A 16,473-nucleotide genomic window follows, 5' to 3' on the forward strand; every position below is an offset into this window, starting at 1 on the left:
CTGCCTCTGCCAGCTCCCACTGGACTGTGTTTGGGTTGCTGCTCTGCTGTTTCAAAGAAGCCAGAGCCTTGAAAAATTCATGTGGAGTGCTAGAAGAAAAAAAACCCCAAGCTTAATTTGGGTTTTCATGACACACGAGCCCTCTATTAGGCCTTGTAAACTTTTTCTGACATTACCACTTCATGAAAACTTTGATTTCAGCTGTTGACTAAATCTTTAATCTCCTTCTACCTGCTAGGTCTGTCTCCTTTTCTTACTTAAAAAACCTTTTGGATTTTTCTTCAACAGCATCTTTCAAATGTCAGCAGTAACCAGACTAACATGGAATGCAAAGGCCTTGGCAAACAGTCTTTTAAAGAGCTGGGGCATATAAATTCAAAGGCATGATACAATCTAGGAGGAATCCATCAGCCAGGGGAGCCTCTTGCATGAAGTGTATTGAGAACTAAGCACAATATGAACAGAAGGAAAATTGCTTTTTCCCTTTTGAATTTTTATTCACTTAGCAGCAATATTTACTAGTAGCAGGCAGAACCCATTTTTCATTTTCTGGGGAGATGCGAGAGTTCCAGTGCCACTCATCTTGTCACCAGATTAAATCTGTTGACTTGCTGCCAGGTCACTGTGATATTAATAATACAGTTGTAATCCCTTTCTTTTGGGAGGCCTGTGGATGGAGAAGTAACACACTTGACCATTGTTCATATGTTGTAATAGAAGGGAAAATAGCACTTCTGAAATCCTGGGAAATTGCAGCTCCCCCATCATTGATTTCCTTTGTGTTCACGGCGTTGGGCTGCAACAGCTCTGGCAGCTCTGCATGCAGCATCTCGCTGTCACCAGCCCCATTGGTAATCAATCAGCAGCCCCATTGGTAATTAGTCACCAGCCCCATTTGGTAATTAGTCACCAGCCCCATTTGGTAATCAGTCAGATTCCAGGGTCAATGGGCCCAGCAGTGGTGCCTGCGCTGGCCTCAAAGCCTCCTCCTCCTCCTGCTCTGGGACCAGCAGCCACCACTTCCCTTCCAGAGGGACAAACTCCCAGCAGACAGTGAAGGAAAAGCCCCAGTACCAAGTAGAGAGCACAGCTGGTGTCACCTCCTCTGCTGCTGTGACCTTGTTTAGCAAGGACTTTGCCGTGGTTGGAGAGGGGTCTGGGACCTGGAGTGGCAACAGGGGGGTCTGAAGCCTTCCTCATGAGCCAGCTGGGTGACAAGGGTGACAGCACACCCATGCCTGGAGGTGTTCAAGGCCAGGCTGCATGTGGGTCTGAGACACCTGGTCTAGTGGAAGGTGTCCTGTCCATGGCAGGGCACTGGAATGAGATGAGAATTAGGGTCCCTCCCAACCCAAACCATGCCATGATTCTGTGATGACTCAAGGGTGTCTTGCAACAGAAAGTCTTCCTCTATTTAGTGTGGAGATTCCTCAGTATTTCAGGCTGGCAATTCCTCTCCCTCGAAGCTCCCAGAGATGTCTGCTGAGGTCCATCTGCAGCTGGTCAGGAGAAAGTTGGGACATCCTTATGAAGCTTTAGAAGAACAACTCATTTCTCAGGACAGCTATGGATAAACACAACCCCAACACACCTGAACCCTTGCCAAAGGCTGCACACAGCTCAGATCTTCCCTGCTCCCTTTCCCTAAAGCTTTGGCTTATCCAAAACTTGGATGTGGGGATGTGTTTAGGAAAGGGGCTGCTATGGAAAAAGTTGAACTCACAGTGATGGATTTATCTTTCTCTGGTGAGGGAGTCTCTGGACTGTCATTAATCCTGGGGATGCTTCTGCTGGGCTGAGCTTTGCAGAGGAGCTCAAAAGGCCCAGGCACACAAAACTCACTGCAGCATCAAGCAAACAAACCCAAACGTGGCTCATGTCTGTCACTTCCTGCACCTGTTTTCTAGGATTCCTCTCTAACTGAGATCAATCCTCAAACATTTTTCCTTTTCTAGATGTTGATTTTCTGATCTCTACATACTATTATTCCCAAACTACAAGCATTCTGCCATTTTCCTTTCTCAGCCTGGAGAGTAGGGGGCTCAGTTGTACTATCAGAAAGATGAGGCAAATATAGATGGTGGGAATAATTGCATGGAAGCTGTAGTCCAATCCTGCATGCAGAGGGACATGGCTCTTCCTGGGCAATGCTCTGAGGACAGCTGGCATCTCTGCACTGAGCTTCCTTGCTGGGATGCTCCTCTTACCTTGCACTTCTGAAGGAGTCTCAGCAGGTCCCAAGGATGCAGGGTTGTGGTGCCACAATGCTCAAACTCCATTCTGCCTGTGCCAAGGCCCTGGTGACAGGTTGGTGCTCACCTTCCATGCTGCCAGGCTTGCAGGACGGCTGGAAAATTTGCCAGTTCTTCCCTTCAGCAGGAAATTTTCATCTATAAAACAGTGGTTGCAAGAGGCAGCAGGTCCTAGCTGGCTGAGATAGCTGCTCATGCTCAATGAACCAGGCACTCTGCACACACCAGTGCTGTGCTAGGACATTCTCAGGCAGCAGAACCCACTGCAGCCTCTCACCCCAGCAGTGTGGTCAGGAGATGCTGGACAAACACCTCACAGAGCACATGGTGCTGCTGTGTGTGTGCAGGGCTGCCCTGGCTAGGTGTGATGGATACCTGTGTGCAGGTGTTTGCAGGTGTGTGCAGGTGTTTGCAGGTGTGTGCAGGAGGGAACAGAGGCAGCATGTGTGTAAATCCCCCATCTGTGTGTGTTTGCAGGTTCCAGGCAGAGTGGGGAACAAGCTGAGCATTATAAATGCTAGAAGGAGTTCACACAATTAATGTTTTTCATGAGATGTAATTTATAGACCTCTCCCTTGATGTTTTAGGAGGGTGTAAATATAGGAAAGCAGCCTATAACTTAAAGGCAGGAATGTGCTAATTAAGTGTGCCAAAGGAATGCTAATTAGGGGATGGTAGGCAGGAAGGGCAGAGACATGGTCTGATCCCAGGAAGCATCCCTGAGTCCCTCCATTCTGCCCTGGGGATGTGGTTGCTTCCTGGGGCAGATACACCAGCAGGGCTCCAAGGCCCCTCTACTTTCCAGTGCATCAGGAGGGCTGGATTTTCCTGTGGCCTCCAGGACTTGGATGCTCAAAAGGCTCAGTGTGGCAGAAATGTCTGCAGCTGTTTGAGAGCTTGGTCAAAGAACCAAGTCCTGCAGGCAAGAGGGAATCTCAGGTATCTGCATCCCACCCCAGATCTGGGAAGTGAATAAATCTCACTTTGCTTATGCTGCTGCCTCACTGCCTTTCCCTGCCAGGGCTCACCTTTCTCTCAGCTCTGGAACTCTTCTGGTGGGGGGGAGGTCACACCTCACATGTGTCCCTGGTTGCAAAGGAGAAAATGTTCATATATGTTCATAAAAGTTTATATATCTGTCTGTATCTAAATACCTGCATATCTATTCATTTATAAATAGGCATATCCCTGCATTTAGGGAATGAGTATGCAGGGCTGTGTGCACCTTCCAGGTGCTCCACCAGCCTTTGTGTCACTAGAGAGCCAAGCAAAGCAAAGAAGATTTTGCTTTGGTGACTCATTTCGGGGAAGATCTGATCATTCAATCTCAGAATGGTTTGGGAGGGAAGGGACCTTAAAGCTCATCCAGTCCAACCCCCTTCCATGGCAGGGACACCTCCCACCATCCCAGGCTGCTCCAAGCCCAATGTCCAGCCTGGCCCTGGACACTGCCAGGGATCCAGGGGCAGCCACAGCTGCTCTGGGCACCCTGTGCCAGGGCCTGCCCACCCTCCCAGGGAACAATTCCTTCCCAATGTGTCATCTAAACCTGCCCTTTGCTAGTGTGAAGGTCCCTCAGGAAAAAGTTGTCCTTGCTGCCCCCAGAGAGGTCCCTCCCTGGAGCCTGGCAGGAACCTTTCCTGGCTGAGCCAAGCTCAGCAGAGAGGGCTGGAAAAGGGCTGTCTGTGGCCCAGGGAGGACAAGGTCTGATTGCTGTAATGGCACCCCAATTATAAAGCACTTCTTGATGTTTCTGACTTGTTTTTAAGTCTGAAGCCCTCACATCCCTCTCTGCAGCCCCAACACTCCACTGTCCTTCACAGTGCCTGTGTCCCTTTCAGCCTTACCCAGCCCCAGTGGCTTGGATCCTCTGTCCTTGGCAGAGATGGGCATGGGGGGCCTGGCTTCTCCTTCATGCTGCTGTCTTGGGCTCTCTATCCATTCTCTCTTTCTTTTCCCCTGTTAGGGTCTCTTGTATTTCCCTCTTTCACCCTCCCTCCCCATCCTTCCTCTCCCAGTCCATGCTGTAGTTTGCTCATAGCCAGTGAGGTTGTTTTGGGAGTAGGAAACAGCCTTGCCAAGAGCAGCATTTTGCTGTCCTCTGGATAGCAGTTCTTTATTTGGCAGCCTGGCAGACCCCAGTTAATACAACCACAAATAAAAATATGCCTTTCAGGACATATATTAGGAGAGAACTGGCTTAATCCTTGGTGGGTGGAAGTCAGTGGAGCACCACTTGCTTCCAGGGGCTCCCCTGATTTACACCCACTGAGCTCAGGCCAAACATTTACATAGAGACATGATAAAATGGAATAAAAACAAAATACTAAACGTGATCCCATCTTGAAGCTTTATGTGAACTATAAATGTGTTAGAAATAAATCAGGTACATTTCATGGGCCCTGTAAGTCAGACCCCTTGGCTTCCAGAGGACGGACGTGCAAAGCCAATTGCTCCTGCTTCTTCCTGTGGAGGGCTGATGCCCTCTGGAGAGCTGGAGCTGTCCTCTGCTCAGAATATGGGCTACAAGTGCTTGCCTTGACTGAAGAGTCAAGCCCTCAAAAGTCAGGGGATGCTGGAATTAGAACTGCACAGGTAACAAGAACTCACTTTTCCTGGAGCTTCTGAGCCACAGACATGGCTGGTTTTTCACATCTCATTCATTTTATGTGGCCTCCTATTTCTTTTCAGGTTTTGATTTATGGGAAATTCCTTTAGATGTTGACTGAGACACTAAATAAAGGAAAAAAATAAAACAACAAAAGGAAAACTTCCTTTCCTTTACAGATGATCTACCACTGTGTTAAATTTTAGGTTCATACTTGGGGCATCTGACATTACCATTGTTCAAAGAGATCTGAAAGACAGCAGCTAAATTATTCCTAATCTTGTCTCCTAGGCTGCTTAAACTGTGTTACTCTAAAAAATACATATACCCCAAGGCAGAGAGCGTGGGTTGAAATGAGGGGACAGGTGCAGTTAAAAGTAACTAAAGCAGAGGTAGAGAGGCAGCTGTGGCTTGCCTTCAGTGAAGTCTGCAATGCTGGATGTCTGGGGGCTTGCAGAGCAGAGCAGCTGCTTTTCCTGCTGCTTTAAGGGCTTTTCCTCGAGTCCTTCCATAGTTGCAATGTGCAGGGTCACCCTTGATGTCTAAGCACCCTTTTTCAGCAAAAAAGCAGCTTTTTGGGTCAGGGTTGCTGCATTTGGTGGCAGTTTGTGTTGGTTCCTGCTTAGTGATGTTTGAGTGACTTTCAAACACAGGACAGCAAAGTCCCTCCTGATACACCACAAAAAGTGATAGGGACAAAGTTTCTGCTCGTGAGGGGGATTGTGCTGGTCCCTTGTGCCACTGTTTGATCCCTCCTGCTCTTCAGCACCTGCTCCTATCTCTTCAGATGAATCGGTGCATTCACCACAGCACATCTGGGCTGTGCCCAGGGGCTCTGGGCTGCTCTCTGGGCCTGTTTCCTTTGGTAAAAGGAGCTCACCTGGGAGATTTCATCTGCTCTTGCCTGAACCTCTGGGACCTGAGCCAGGGAGGGGGGCAGGTCTGCTCTGGACCTCAGCAGCACCAGCCCACAGAGATGGTGGAGTGTGGATGTGTCCAAAACTGTGGTGCCCCATAACAGGGGAGAGAAATGCAGCTCATGCAGCACCTGCAGTGTCTCCAAGTGCACCAAGCTTTCTCTGTCTGAGAACCTTTCTGTGTCGGAGTTTTTAGTGGTCCAGGCTACACTTGGAATGGGACAAAATGGGCATTCTGGAACTGGGAAACTGGCAAGACTGTTTATCCCAAATGTCTGGCATTGATGTTCACTAAGATAAAATAAAATAAAGGAGGGAAAAAATGCTGCAAACTTACATGACAAGCCAAATCCTGGGATTTATTGCTACCTCCTGAGGGATTAGAGTAGCAGAAAGAAGCTGAGTCTGTTTTCTCTCTGATGAGTGATTGCAAAGGGTACTGTCTCTCTTTAGCCTTCCCAACAAGAACTTTGGCTTTGCTTCATGCACCTGAGTTATGGGATAAATTGTTGGGGTGATCCTATAGACCTTGAGCAGGTTAAGTTGCTGTATGGTTTAGCTGCATTCCAAAGAGCCTGGTGAAGTGGGAAGCAGACCTCCACAAGTGACAACACTTCTCTGTCACTTTGGCTGGGGCTCTTTGTCCTCCTCAGTACCTGTCACACCTGCCCCTGCCATGGTGATATTTGCTGCATGGTACCTGTGTGCCATGGGGTGGCCTTGGAGTGCTCCATCCCAGTCCTTTGTGGGTTTCATGGGTCTTTCTCAAAGGGACAGGCTTTGTTTCTGCCCCTGCATGACTCTGGGCACTGCCACCAACACCAAGGTCTCCTTGTCATGTTGCACTGTTTTGTCCCTTTGGGGACAAAGCACCAGAGAGACCCAAGACTCCAAGTGGATACAGGTGTTATTATCATACTAATATCCCATTATCATAGTGAAACCCAGGACAGGAAGGAGGTGGCTGCATATGGAACAAAGCCTGCCAGATGCAGCCAATTCCTTTATTCCCAGGTCTGATGGGATCATGTAGCTCATGGCAAAGCATTTCTGCTTCTTCAGATTGTCCCCCTGCCCCTTCATGTCAACACACACTTATGGCCCCCCACATATGTCAATCCATTTATTTGCTGGCACACTTGCATCCACCCAATGAAGACAATAACAGGCAAAGCATGACTCAAGGACTGAGCTGGATAATCCCCACAGCAGATCTGACAATGAGACATACAATGCATTTTTTAAAGCTCTTTATTCTGCCACCTGTCATTCACCAGCAATGCATTTCATAGGCAGCTTTCCCAGGTTCCCTCTGTCTCTTTTCACCCTGCTCCTGCCAGCCCATGGCATCACTCCTGCCTCTTTCAGGGAACATTTTCCTTCCTGCATCCCTGCATAGCCTCCACTCTCCTGCTAAACCATCCCTATGTCCCTGTTCCTTCCCTGGTTCCATTTCAGAGTTTATTTGTGCTGCATAACCACTCAAAGAGGGACATCAGGTGCCATGGAAATCCCTGCCAAGCTGCAGGGCTGGTTTTGGATGGGCTCCTAAGAGGCAGCCAAGGACATCCATGTTTGGCAGATAGACCTGGGGAGGAAGCTGATGCCCAAACCCCCAGCTGGGTGGAGAAAATATCCCCAAAAGCTCATGAATTTGGGTGTTATGGGAGCTGTCTGAGAGCAGCCCTTGGATCTCATACATGTGCCATGGGAGGGGGGCTGGGAGAGCCTGAGACAAAGGGAAATGGTGGCCAGGGACATGTGTCCACACTCAGGCTGATCTGAAAAAGGGAAGGAGATCTCAAGCTAGATGGGAAGTTTAGATTAGTTATGGGGAAAAATTTCTTCCCAGAAAGGATGGTCAGGCATTGGAGTGGAGTCTCCAATGCCTGGAAATGTTCAAAGAGAATTTGTATCTGGCAGCTGGGGACATGGTTCTGTGATGAACACGATGGTGCAGGGTTAAGGGTTGGACTTTTCAACCACAGTGATTGTAAAAGGTGTTTTTATCTTCGTGGCTGCCCCAAACAAAGCTGGGGGTGCTGTGAAACCGAAATATCTCAGGAAAGACACTCCCACCACTTTTTTCAGCTCAGCACAACCTTCTCAGCCTGTCTTGGCCAAAAGCAACCAGGCAGATTGGACCTGGATATTTCCAAACACTTTCCCTCTCTGTCTCTTCAGATGCAGGGGCTAAACACCTGGGAGCCCCAAACATGAAACAGGGAAGAAGGACTCAGTGTCTGAAAAACAGCATTCCAAAGAACTTGGTGGGGGGACTGAAATGTGTCTCTGGGAGTACAGAGCTGGTGGGGCTGCCATGAGAGGAGGCAGAAAAGAGCCATCAGAGGCAGTAGTCAATGGCTGGGGAAGGGTGGCTCCCTGTCCAAGGCTGGTAAGGGCACAGCACAAGGGCTGTGGTCCTGGCACTGCTGGGTTATGCAGTGAAGAACAAGGGGCAATGGCTTCCAACTGGAAAAGATTTAGATTAGAGATTAAATTTATACTAGATATCAGAGATTAGGAATAAATTGTTCCCTGGGAGGGTGGGCAGGGCTGGCACAGGGTGCCCAGAGCAGCTGTGGCTGCCCCTGGATCCCTGGCAGTGCCCAAGGCCAGGCTGGACATTGGGGCTGGAGCAGCCTGGGACAGTGGGAGGTGTCCCTGCCATGGCAGGGGTGGCACTGGATGATCTTTATAGTCCCTTTCAAACCAAGCCATTTTATGATCCTGTGATTCTGTGACCTTGTTACTCAGAATTTAGTAGGAATTTAATAAAGACTGACCATCCCTGGGAGTCCACATAATGTGATGCAGTTTTGGCTCTGTCCTGGCTGGTGGGATCTGGAAGAGGAAGAGTGTCAAGGTAAAGCAGCATTTGGACTTCAGAGAGGTGGTATCAAAAGGCACCTCAAAGGCACCCCCAGGTATCCAGGTTTTGTGACAGAGCATGGACAAGGACATTGGCACATGGTGCTGAGCCTGAGGTGTTGGAAATCAGAGAGCAGATCTTTCTCTTTAAAACTGGTACCCCCCAGGTGCTCATAAATGAATCCAGCCTGGAGAGGGAAGGAGCCAAGCTCAGATCTTGAATCGTGGTCCAGGGGGAACCAGAGTGATTTTGTCAAAGCTCTGTCAATGCATTTTAGCAATCAGTACATCCCGTTCGGCCTGGCTTTCCTCAAGTAGGTCACTGGTTAATCTGATGCAGGCAATGAGCCACTTCCTTTCTATTTATTCTTTGATTTTGCTTTTCTAGTAGGTATGGCTTCACAACCAGCATGATGAAAGAGTATTTGTTACTGGCACCTGAAAGCATCATGCTCCAATAGGTGTCTGCATTTAATTTCAAACAATCAGGATGTCTCTAATTCCCCAGCCATGGGAAGTTGGGTGTAGTGAACTTTAGAATATTTTTTTATTTGTTCTCTAGTGGGGCTGTAGTGAAGCTGAATCTTTAAAGCTATGGTAAAATGTCTGCTTGTCCAATTAGAATCATCTCAGAATGGTGGAAACACTAGTTTTATGTGTGCAAGTGAAGTTATTGCAATTAAAAAGTTATACAAGAAGGAAATTCCTTAAAGTCTCTGAAAGAGCAAAGATAATATCATTTATAGACTCTGAGAATGAGGGCTGTTAAAGGCACAGACTTGGGAAATATTTGCTGGAATACATTAAAACAAGCAGGGAGGAAAAGGGGTTTTGTAGTGAAAAGGGTTTTTTTGGTACTTTGCAGGAAGCATCACAGAATTTTCTTTTGGGAGCACAAGGCAACAAGGAAGCCCTTGATGTTTTTGTGATCTGTGTTTGTCCCTGTGTGTTCTGAGATTACACAGTCTGAATATTTACAATCAATAAATCAGCTGGGAAATGATTAATGTTATTTAATTTCAAAATTATTGCCTTGTCCCTTTAGTAGGCAGTTGAGAGCTTTTTTTGTTATTTCAGGCTGCCTTCAGGTGTGGGGATGGGATTGCTGCCTCTGATTCACATCTGCAGGTTTCTTCAGCAAACATCAATGCTATAAACTTTTATTTGCAATGAAAGTTTAGATTATGGAACATTCTGAGGATGAACTCACTAATTACTTCATATCTGAAATAAAGTGTGGGAGTAAAATGATGTTTGCAAAGTTCAGGTACAGGGGGAGATGCTGTTTGGGTCCTGGATAGAACCTGTGTGTACCAGACTGCTCAGGCAGCTCCCAGGGCAGGGAGCAGCCACTGTGCTCATTCACTGAGAACCCAGAGGAGGTCAGGAGATGCTCCAAGGGCTGGAGCCAGGCTGGGAGAGCTGGGGCTGCTCACCTGGAGAGGAGAAGGATCCAGGGAGAGCTCAGAGCCCCTGCCAGGGCCTAAAGGGGCTCCTGGAGAGCTGGAGAGGGACTGGGGACAAGGGATGGAGGGACAGGACACAGGGAATGGCTCCCACTGCCAGAGGGCAGGACTGGATGGGATATTGGGAAGGAATTGTTCCCTGGGAGGGTGGGCAGGGCTGGCACAGGGTGCCCAGAGCAGCTGTGGATGCCCCTGGATCCCTGGCAGTGCCCAAGGCCAGGCTGGACACTGGGGCTGGAGCAGCCTGGGATGGTGGGAGGTGTCCCTGCCATGGCAGGGGGTGGGATGGGATGAGCTGTGACATCCCTTCCAACCCAGACCATTCCATGAATCTGTGAATATCCCTCCTGATCTCCACTATGAACTCAGCCTCCCAGGGCCAGTTCTGGCACACAGAGAGTGATGTCACCGCCCTCAATCCCCATTGCACAAATGAATGAGCCACAGGACATGACATGGAACACGGATCTTGGACTTGCTTCAGTGCTCTTGGTTCTTCAACTTGCTCAGTAAAAATTGATGCAAAGCTGAAGAATCTCACTGTGTCCTCATCCTCTGAGAAGACATATCTGACAGGGATCCTATAAGCTTCTGTTGCCAGATAAAATGGAATACAGAAAACCAGGATAAAGAATAAATGAACCCATCTGTCCATGTCCCATACAAACTGCATCACATTGATGGGTGCTCAGTTAACAGACCATTAACAAACTTCTGATTAGGAGGATTTCTCTGACCACCTATGCCAGTACTCCACTCTGCAGATTATAAGGAAGTTTCTCCAACATCAAGTAGCTTTTAACCTTTTCTAGACTTCAGGCTCGAACCTTTTTTGAACTTCTTTTTTTTTTGCACTCATCATCTTTCATCTTGAGCAAATGCAGAAATTATGTACAATTAAGAGCATCCCAAATGCTGAATCTATGAACAAATTACAACCAGAGCATGCTTAAACATTTTCCCTGCTCATTCTGCCTCAAGAAACAGCTACCAGGAAAAAAAATTTAAAAAAAGAAAGTTTGAAGGCAGTTTTTCTTGACAATTGCTTGCTCTGAAGCTCCTGAAGTGTTTCACATTTTTTAGTCAAGTCAGGCAGAAGAAACTAAGTGCACCCAGCTGTGGCACAGAAAATTGGGGGGTGCACAGCCCATGTAGAAAATAAACCCCATGAGCGAGAGGCTTTTGAGCAGAGGGCACACAAAGAAAGCAAAATCATAGGATTACTGGTGATTGATCTAGAGAGAAGAGTCAATCTTGCAATTTTGGGGGCTTGCTGAGTCTCTGATAAAAGACAGGGCTGAGACTGAGATCTGAGACAGAGGAAACACAGAGAGACAAGGAGTGAGAAATGATGTGGGGGAAGACCCAGCTGTAACTCTCAACAAAACAGCCACAATTTCCAGGTAAGAAGATCTCCATGATGAGAGAGTTTGGTCATTGGAGGGAAAAAGGAGTCTAGATACTGTCAGATGGGACTCCTACAGTGGAAGAAAACCTTCCTGAATTTCTCAATACAGTGGCTATTTGGAGAAGTGCCTGATGTCACCAGCTCTGGTCATGAGGGCTCACCTGAGCTTTTCCCCACTGGGACAGAGGCTGGCTGGCTCCAGCAGAGCTGCAGCTCTTGCAAAGCTCCAATAAGGATGCCCTGGATGCAGTGGGTGTGGGAGATGGCCCAGCAGAGATGGTGGGGCAGGAGCAGAGCAGGGGGCTGCCCCTTTCTGTGGGGGCTTTGCCTGGAGCAGCACTGTGCTGTAACACTGGGCAGTCTCCCAAAGTACACTCCTGACTGCAGTACCAGCCAGCCAGCCTCCCTGAACCTTAAGACAAGTGTGGGCTGCCTCTCTAGTGACAGTTTCTCACTTACACACTCCCAGGTAATGGATGATGAAGACATATTGTCGTGTTATGTAATTTAAAGTGAATTTTGTCTGTCAGCACAGTTGAAATAAATGTGTTCATTTCCCCAAAATGGCCAATCTGTCACATTATTCCGTGTCCTTGTTTCCCCTATCCAGTCTAATAGTGGAAATAGGAGATCTGATTGTTTTAAAAAGTGAATTTATCACATCCTTAATTTCCCTCTACTATGAAGAGCCATCTTTAATGTTTGTTTGTCCAGTCCTAGCCAATGCTCTCCCTTGGGCAACCCCAGCATGGATAAGGTGAGAAGCTGCTCCAGGGTTTGTGTGAAGCACCCCCAGAGCTGCTAGTGCAAGGCATGTCAGATCTCACTGAGCCAAGGCTCACCCCATTTCCCAAAACCAGAGTCCTTGTGCTGGTATCTGGTGCTGCTCCTCAATTTTCTCTCAAAGCAATGGCACAGCTCTGGTTCTTTCCCATGCAGCCCACCAAGAACAAGTTGCCTGCTTGCAGTGACAGTGGTTGCTGTTAATTCTATAATTTAATTCTTTATCAGCTGAAACTTGTGTTGGTTTTCCTGTGACTGATTTTAGATGAGAGACCTACTTTATTCATGGAGCACAGCAAAGTAAAACATCAGTGTTCTCCCCATCTTCCTGTTGTCTCTGATGGAGTCAAAATTAATAAAGACCAGATATCTCCTTGTTAGCTCACAGGGTTCTGGGGAGCGTTGTGTGCTGTGATTAGCCTCCCAGTGAGAGGCTGCACTTGACCCTCCACAGCAGTGAGGGAAACTCTCCCTGGCTGTCCCCAGCACATCCTCAGGCTCCTCTCCACTCAGCACATAAATATTTCTACTCCTGACTTCCCTGCCTCATTATTAGCAATTTTATCATCTCTGTCTGTTAACAATCCTGCTGACTTGCATTCTTTTATGAATCCTCTATCTCCTTTCCCAGTGGGAAGTTGCTGGCTGTGGTTATTTTCATCCCAGAGAGCTGGCAGTGGTGCTTCCCAGTCTGTATTCAAGCCCAGTGCCTGTCCCTGCCCCACTCACTGGAGCTCATTCCCAAAGTGTTTTGAGAGTACAGGTGCCTGCAGATGGGCTGGAACCTCTCAGTTCTGCTCACTGTCTTCCTCATGGAATATCCTGAGCTAGAAGGGATCCACAGGATCATCCAGCCCACTCCTGTCCCTGCCCAGACCCCCCAGCACTCCCAGCCTGTCCATCCCTGGCAGCTCCTGGAGCTCTGGCAGCCTCGGGCTGTGCCCATTCCCTGGGGAGCCTGGGCAGTGCCAGCACCCTCTGGGGGAGGGAAGAACCTTTCCCTGAGCTCCAGCCTGAGCCTGGGCAGTGCCAGCACCCTCTGGGGGAGGGAAGAACCTTTCCCTGAGCTCCAGCCTGGCCTGCCCTGACCCAGCTTCATGCTGCCCATCTCCTCCTGCACTGCTGTGCTCTCCCATCCCCCTGGCTCTGGTCACTGCCCAGAGTCACCCTGGCCCTTGGGAAGGTTGCTGTGCCTGCAGAAGCTGCAGCCCAGACCGCTGAGCCCATCTCCAGCCTGAGGGCCAGATCTGACCCTAGGTGCCGTGCACAGAGCAAGGGGTAGAGGGGCAGGATCAACTGGAGTTCTCAGGAGCAGAGCTGAACCAAGCTGCTTTTGTGCCTGGCAAATGCCCTGGCTAAGGAGAAGGTGCTGGGCTCTGGGGATGCTGAGCAGTGCTGCATCCCCACGTTTGTCCCTGGCTCCAGCTCTGTGCCCAGCCCTGCAGAGCACCTTGGGTGCATTCACACATCTGTCTCTCTGCTGGAAAGGCAGGGATACAGCTGCACATTCCCACTGTAGCCTTGCAGGATGAGTGTCTGATGGACATAGACAGCGTGCTCTGTCATGCCCAAACCATTCCATGATTTTTTGTATGTGCTACAGGTGAAGGTGATAGCATAGGGTTAAAATGTTTCTAAAACAATAGATGCAGGGTGTGGAAAGAAATGTTGGGTCTGGTAGGCCTGGGAAAGGGAACTAGGCCCTGGAAATGAATGCTGAGCTTTGTCTTTATTAGATCATATGAAACTGCACCTGTGTAATCATCATACGATAAATAATATGATTGTTAATTGTAATGATTGTTTGGTAATTGAATACAATTATTGTTTAATCGTAATAAGAATCATGAGCACCCATGTAATTGTGACAAGAACCATGAGAAAGGATGTTTGGGGTCCTGATGAAAATTACAAGAATACGTGCTTGGATAAGACCAAAGTAAACAATAGAACAATATGGGTTTAATAATTAATATATAGTTGCATAACAAAAACATGTCCATCTAGAATCCATGTTGGAGTCAGATTTCGGTTTGTATCCCTGATTCCCAGAGCTCTTCAATAAAAGCACCTGCATAAAATGATCCTGTGATTATGTGTACCAATGCTAACCAAGGCTTTGGATACTGCAGAGCAGAGGTGTCCTCTCTGCAGGACTTTGCCCACATCAGAAAGGATGAAACCACTGCAAAACAACCTGTTAACTCCTCCCACAGTCCCAGCAAACAACAATTTTTTGTTAAAATGGAAATTTATTTAATGACAAATATTTAAACTTTGATTTACAGAGTAAGCCATACCTGGTGTGTCCTGTTCCAAGTACCTTGCAGCATCACTGGTGTAGCTGGATGAGCTCTGGGGGCCGTAGGCTGGGAGGTGGCCAGGGAAGAGCAGGGATCCCCTGGACTGGACTAGGATATCACCCATCTCAGTGCTCCAAGCTCTGTATGAGCAGAGGGCCCTCAGTTGGAGGATGGAATTGCTGGGAATGGCTTTTTAGCCTCCCCTGCTCTTCAGGAGGTGCTGTTACTAAGGTGTGAAAACACAGTCCCACCACAGTGAAAAATCAAGGGTTTTCTGTCTTTCAACCCAGTCCCTTCCTTCCCATCCTGTGTGTTGGGAGGCTGAGCCCTCTGCCTGCTTCCACTCCATCACTTTTATATCAATTTCTGAGGTGATGCTGTACCACAAGGCTCCTACAGTTGTTGTCGTCCCCCTCCCCCCCCCCCCCCCCACTAACCTGGGGTGCAGATCCCGCTGTGCAGGTTTGCCTTTGCTGGGAGTATTTCCTTCTGCCCTCCCTGCTCCATGACAGTCTCAGACACAGTGGGAATGTGAGTTTCTTCCCTGGGAAACCTAAGCCCTCCTCTTGGAACATGAGGGCTGCTGGCATGGCCATGCTTGGGGCAAGGGAACAGTTAAAAGGATTTTGATTCTGTGCATCTCTTCCCTCCAAGAGCACCATTATTTCATACAACTTATTCCTACCATTGAAACCTTCAAATAATTTCCCTTTATAATCAAACTTTTCTATCCCTAAATCAGTTTTATAACCACCTTATTATACCTTGAAACTCAAAATGAAAAATAACTGTTATAAATAACTGGGTTGTGCTGTGAATACCAAGCACAGCTGTGGCTTCCAGCGGACAGGATAACAGGGATGTCCTCTGCCACCCACCCAGGCAAGGGCTTGTTGGCTTAGCTTGTCTTCTTCAGTGCTTCTAGTGGGGTGCAGAGAGGAGAGGGGAGGTGGGATTCAGCCTTTGCCAGTCTCTGGACCTGCCCTGGAGTTAGCAGGAGGCTGTGCCACTGCTGTGGGTTGTGTTTGTGGCAATGCAGTGATCCTGGGCTTTGCTCCAGCTGGGAGTGGGGCTGTGCATCCCCATTTGTGCTCAGCTGTCCCCAGAGTCCCCACCCCTGAGCTGAGAGCATTCCTGAGTGCCTTATCAGAGTCCCTGTGCCATCTCTGCCCACGGAAGGCTCCCAAGTGTGGCTGCAGCACTGCACCAGGGGTATGAATCCTCCAAAGCCTGAGGATCACAGAATCCCAGAACGGTGTGGGTTGGAAAGGACCTTAAAACTCACCCAGTCTCACTCCCTGCCATGGGCAGGGACACCTTTCCCAGGTTGATTCAAGTCCCACCCTTGGCCTTGGACACTCCCAGGGCACCAGGGGCAGTCACAGCTGCTCTGAGCCTTTGATCTCAGCCATTTATCTCAAACTGTACTAAGCTAATACAAGGTAGAAAAGAGTTTTTTTCCCCCAGCCTCCCCTCTGTCTTGCAGGGATCTGTCTGTCTCTCTCCAGAGTGGGATGTGCCTCCAGGGGAGCTCCAGCTCCACATCTTCAGGTGTGTGGCAAGAAGCAAGTTGCTGCTGGCTTGCAGCTTGTGTAGTGGTTTTATTTAATAGATTCACAGAGACTAAAGCCAGAAAGACGTATTTAGATCATCACACTTGATTTCCTGTAAATCACAGGCCATTACATTTCACCACGTTCATCATGCAGTGCATCCAGTGACTTGAATTTGACTGAAACACATCTTTCAGGAAGATCTCTTCAGGCTACTTTCAGTGGTAGATAAATGTTTTCCTTCCAAAAATGTGTCTAATTTATAATTCAAATGTTGGTGACTTCAGCTCCCAGCTCTTGTTTTGCCTTTTG

This window comes from Erithacus rubecula, assembly GCF_903797595.1.
Source record: "Erithacus rubecula genome assembly, chromosome: 19".
Taxonomy (NCBI): domain Eukaryota; kingdom Metazoa; phylum Chordata; class Aves; order Passeriformes; family Muscicapidae; genus Erithacus; species Erithacus rubecula.